This window comes from Mus pahari, chromosome X (genome assembly GCF_900095145.1).
Source record: "Mus pahari chromosome X, PAHARI_EIJ_v1.1, whole genome shotgun sequence".
NCBI lineage: Eukaryota > Metazoa > Chordata > Mammalia > Rodentia > Muridae > Mus > Mus pahari.
The window spans coordinates 28,284,948-28,291,274 of NC_034613.1; positions in this window are offsets into that span (position 1 = coordinate 28,284,948).

The window sequence follows — 6,327 nt, forward strand, 5'->3', positions numbered from 1 at the left end:
CTAATTGAGAAAATGCCTTACAGCTGGATCTCATGGAGGCATTTCCCCAACTGAAGCTCCTTTCTCTGTGATAACTCCAGCTGTGTCAAGTTGATACAAAGCTAGCCAGGACACAGTTCCATGCCACTTAGACTGACAAAGACATTATATTATTATTTTTTAATTTAAAGATTGCTTTCAGAAAGTTAGGGAAATAACAGTGCCTATATAAACCCCCAAACAGCTCCTCAATACTACCACTCTTGGGGCTCTTTTCCATTCTTAGAAAAGATTTATGCTGTTGCTCAGTAACTTGCTTGGGGTCTTCCTTTCAGTTGCCTAGCAACCTTGTTGCACAGGATTTTTGTGGCCTCACCTCTTGGCCCCGACTCTAGCTCTTAGCTGATTTGTTTGTATGCATGTACTTATACATGTATATTTGTATTTTGGTTTTGTTTGTTTGTCTTTAGGTTTGTCCTTGTCTTGCAGCACAGGAAGACATTGGACTCGTGATCATACTGCCCCTCATCTCCAGAGGGCTGGGATTACAGGCATGCCCCATACCCAGCAGCTGTTCCTGTTAAAATGTGACTTCAGATCTACCAACTCGCAACTCTCTTCTTCATGTATTGTCAAATGTTTTTGTTGACTTTGTTATAGGCTATAGAATACAGGCATGACAATGGAGTTAGCCTTTTAGCAGTGACATAGACAGCCAAGGGAGAATTCCCAGGTTTTTGTTTTTCCTTTTGGAGGATTCCATTAGAATATGTGACTGGATATGTAAAAATACAACAACAACAACAACAAAAACCCAAGGAATAAAATTGACTTGGAAGTACGGGCTTTCCAGCACTCCCTAGAGTGAAAGACAACATTACACTTAAAATACATCCAATTCCTTATTGAATTGCTTTATTTAAGTTTTTTGTTTAACTTTTCACTAGGGGGCAAAAAGGTCAGTAGAGCAAGGGTTTCTATAGCAACCCTGAAGCTGCTGCCCCTCTTGTAACCTATGAAATATAAGTAGAGAAGTGGGCAACTAGGTCAGAGAAGAACTTGATGGGAGCTGGCTGACCAATGGTTACATAAGGTAAATGGAGGTCACAGCCCACTCCTCCAGGAAGAAGCAGGTAGGACTATCAAAAGCCCAAGGCTGCATCATATTGCCCTATTGTCAGGAGGACCTTCACCCCAGTGTTCCCAGGATGAGAGGCTGGTGTGATGCCCCAAGGAGTCAAAGGACAAAACCTGAGAAAACAGAAAGTAATATTTGAGTTAGAAAAGTGTGACCAGGTGGCCCCCTGCTGATCTGCAACGTTGGTAAGAAGACCTGGGCCTCTTTGTAGGGGATTGAGGGAAATCTATCTTATTCTTTTAAAGCTAACTATGCTTTGAGAGTAAGCGATGGATAAGAATAAAACAAATCTTCAGGTAAACCAAGAAAGCTGGAACAAAATCCCATGCTAGTGTTACAGTTTAGATGTAGAATGTCCCCATAGCTGGTGGTACTATTTAGGGAGGCTGTGGAACCTCTGAGGCTGGGAGCATGGAGGGTAGAGGTGGATCACCAAAGGCAGGTTTTTGAGGGTTATGGCCCAGTCCACTTCTGTTCAGGGTTCTTTGCTTCTATCTCTACTAAAAGCTAAGTGTGTGAAAAAGCTAAGTCAAAAACTCTTGTTGTGCTAGGCATAATGGTACATGCCTTTAATCCCAGCACTCAAGAGGTAGAGACAGGTGGATCTCTGTGAGTTCGAGGCCAGCCTAATCTACAGAGTGAGTTCCAGGACAGCCAGGGCTACATAGTGAGACTAGAACAAAAACAAATCCTTCTGCCATGGAGCCACCCAGCTGCTTTCTGGCCTCAATGGACTGATATCCCCTGACTCTATGGTCCAAAAGAAATAGTTGTTCTCTTAAGCTGTTTGTGTTGGACAGTCTGCCTCAGTGATGAGAAACGCAATTAATGCAGATTGGGGAGCTAGTGGTTTACCCTGATTAAGAGACTAAACTTCTGTTAAACACTCCTTCAGATCCTTACTCTTCCCATTCTGTAACCCATTGCAGTAACTAGATATTCTCATTATGCCTACAAGTTCAACACTGGTGGGTTTACGTCGACAACACTTCTGCGAAACAAATGTAAATAAAATAATCAACCCAGTTATACCCACCGTGCGAATTTAAGAGCATGATATAAAGCAACCGTTTTATTTTGTACTTGAGGATTACTGTTTCTAGAGTGGATCATATAGCAGAGGAGAGACAGAGATATATATTCTATATTCTCAGCATCCTTTGACAGGAAAATTTGTCTTTTGCTTAACATCAGCCCCATTATGGGGACTAGAGTTCCTAGCCTCATGAATGATGCCAGTGCTGGGAGGAAGGTCTAGGATGATGCTCAATTCTTGGATGCTGAAAATGGCACATTTGTTAGACTTCTTAGTGTCTTAGAACCAATTTCTTCCCTCCTCCTTCTCCAAACAGCACAATTAAATACCTTACTTGATATCTTTGACCAAATTTGCAAGAGGGAGGGAGGTGTGAAGGCCTGAAGGATGTAAAAATCTGGGGAACTGGAGAGGAGGAGACAGGTCAGTTGGGAAGAGCAACTAATCTGCAGGGCTCATTCACTGGCTCTGATACTAAAGTCCAGGATGATTCTGACTTGCTGGGTGACCTTCACTGCTCCATGAGTCATAGTTTCAGCTGAGTCACAGGCAGTAGAAGAGACTGTTTTCTGCTCAAGTGACTCCTGCATATATTGTTCCTTATTAATTGACAAAATAACTAGATTTCTATTATTATTATTATTATTATTATTATTATTAATAGCTTCTATAGGTTCAGAGTCACAGATTAGCCACTTATTTACCATCTATAAATTGCTTCTATCTAAGGCTTAATTTCCTCATCTATAAATGAGATCAAATAGTACTTTACAGCATATCATAAGAGCATTGTGGCATTTGGATGGAATGAGTCATATAAGGAATTTCTGCAGGTTGGAAGATGTCTCAGTGGGCAAAAAGTACTGGCTTGTGTAAGTTTGAGGATCAGAGTTTTCAGATCTCCATTACCTGAGCAAATGCCAGGTTGATGTATCCCATCTATAAATCAAGTGCTTGGTAGGCAGGGACTGGGCATCCCTGGGACAAGATTGCTAGACAGACTATCTGACTCAGTAAGCTCTAGGTCAAAGTGAGGGACCCTGGCTCAATATAAAGTGGAAAACAACTGAGAAACACAGGCAACATCAACCTTTGGCACATGTACACACACAAGCACATACTCACACATAGTGTGTGCCCATACACATGAACATGAATACACACTCCACACATATATAAATGCAAAGAAAATAATAGCTGAGTTGCTGTCATATAGTAAAGACTCAAAGAATATGAATCATTACTCCAGCAATTTAATGATGAATTCTCAGCATCCAGATATCATTACTATATAGAAGTCAGTGGAATATCACCCTCCATTATAACTTTGTAACATTGATTTTTTTTTTAATCTTAAAAATCCATTTACCAAGAGTTTGGTTAATGAGGATCTTTATCCCAGGGCTTCATCACTTTATAAGAAGAGATGTATCTTGAGCTAATTTCTAAATTCTCAAAGATAAAGGCCTAGGACTCAGCACCTTTGTAAGCACATGCATGGCACAGGCTTTCCAGGAGACAGTAGATGGGCTTCTCCAGAGCCCCTGCCAGCAGATGATGAATACATGAACTTTTCAGCATGCTGGGCTTCTATTAGGGGCTGGAACTAGCTTGAGAGTCTTATATTACTGTTGACGGAATGGTTTGCATGGCCATTGTAAAACAATGAAAAAGTTGCTTGTCACTGCCAGTAGAACCTGACCTTTGCCCACTGAGTGCCTTCTCAGTGCCAGGCATACGAGATCCTGTAGCTCTCAAAATGAAGACTACTTTGCTATGTTCCCCCACACCCTGGAAACAGCCCATTCATCAAGGTTTTACGTTTAATTTCTCTCTTTTCCCTCCTAAGAAAGCACAGTCTGTAGTGAGCTTCTATGCGGTTTTCCAAAGTTTCCCACACTAGATCCAGAGAAATGCTTTCAGGACAGAGTGTGCTTTTAACATCTCTGGAGGTTGATAAGGACTGCCTTGCCATATGGGCCTTCCTTTCCAGATCATGGTTATAGGAAATGGAAAGGCTGCCAGGTTCCAGAACACAGCCCCCTGTACCCTCGCTGAAAGCCAAAGGTAAGATCAATGAAAATGTTAATTGTCGCTCCAGGCAAAGTGATCACAGAGCTAACATGTGGGTGCAATGTAGATCCTGGTACACACTATCTAGGGGAGGCTGTGTGTTCAGTGGGCCTCATGGAGCTCATTGATTTCACATTCAGGTCATGCCATCTTTTTCAACAGGTTTTGTTTTTTGTTTTTTGTTTTTTGTTTGTTTTTTTTTTTTTTTTTTTGCAGAACTACTGCTGTGCTGCACGCCAACAACAGATTGCAGATGTGAGGCAAAGTGTGCTGCATCGGAGTTGAGAAGTCAGTGTGTTCTATCACCTAAGTTATGAAATTTGTGAAATCCAATAAGCTCATTTGTTTCCTCACATTAAAAGTGGACTTTTCTGCAATAAGGGGCTTACAGAATTGCTTGAGGGTGATATTTAAACTTGGAAGGGCTCTTAGAAACTCCTCAGTTACAATGTTCATTTTATTCACAGGAATAAGCTAAAGGTTCAGAGAGATTCTGTTACTTAACCAAGGCCATTATGTCCATTTAATGCCCAAACCAGAACTAGAATCTGACAATCCTGGCACTGATAGTATTGAATCTTCAAGTACAACAGGCTGCTTTTCACTTTAATGACATTTGTTTTCTTTTAAATAATGACATCTAATACTTAGTGATCTATACCCAGTGATCAAACACATTACCACACCTGGTCCACAAGACATGCCTCAGTAGCAGCAGCAGATCTTATTTTCTTTGCTTAAACATGAAGAGCTTAAGAAGCTTCGGTCAAGTAACTGAATCGAGGTCATACATTGCACACTGAACTTCTTTGAGATCTAATAGATCTAATTCAATCCAAGAAGACTGTTTAGACTAAAGGAGATATTTATACCCAGCACATCGTATAAAGCAGAACGTCAGAATGTACATTTGTTTATTTTGGTCCTGACAAGATAATTGCATTAGCACTTACAAGTCTATTTCTGGGAGACTCTTCCAGTTTCTGAATGCTCTCATCGATATTCACCACTATGTTTAGGAACTGTAATGAATGTGTACAGGTTGGAATGAAGAGTAGCTTTATAAAGACTGGAGACTAAAATAGTAATAGATTTAGAAACCTTTGGTCTCATAGAAGCTCAGAGTACAATGGGAGTTTGGGAATGGGAGAAGCATAGGAATGATCCCCCGCATACTCCTCAAATCAGAACTAGCAGCTCTTCATACACTTGTGATTGATTCTGTTTCTTAGTTATCTGTTTCTTGGTATAGGAAAACGTATATCTGAAGTCACTGCCGTTGACTGCTTGGCAGTATTTTTTCAGGGAAGCTGAGAGTGCAGTAAAAATGTGTCCATTTCAAGCTCTGCTTTTGGGAAACACCCTTGAGTGGCTCTCGTGGTCTTAAAATTATTTAACAATCCTAATCGTTTCATATGAAAGAGAAGTTATGCTCTGAAATGCCGTTAGGACAGAGGAAACAGCTTTGACCTAACTTTTATTTTATTCTGCCCCTCTTTCTGCACAAAGCTTTCCTGGTGTCGCCTGAGCAACACAGAACTCTTCTGTGAGAAGGCCTGGTGAATCAAGAATTGCAGGTGGCCTTTCAAAATCCATTTTCCTAATTGGGTTTCCTTGTCTGGCCTCAGTGGGTGAGAATGCACCCGGCTCCACAGAGACTTGATGTGCCAGGGTGGGGGGATACCCGGGGGCCCCCACCTGCTCAGAGGAAAAGGGGAGGGGTAGAGTGGAAGGACTGTGAGGGGGTCTAGGAAGAAGGGCCATGGAGTTTATCACACATTCCTCTCAGCTGTGTTCTTGCTCTATTTGTTAGTGATCTGCTGTCTCTCAAACAGGCCGTTCACTTCTTGATAATAAGGCTATCTGTACTCAAATGAAAGTTTCAAAATACAATTGAGTATGGGCCGAGGGAGGAACTCATAAAATCCATGTCCTTGTTAAGCTTTTAAGAAACATTTAGAAGTGAGGGGTGGCAAAACAGTGAAGTGGGTACAAGGGATTGCTGCCAAGACTAAGGGCAAGCTTGGTCCCTAGCACCCATACTGTGGAAGGAGAGACCCAACTATGCAGATTGTCCTATGATCTCAACTCATGCATTATA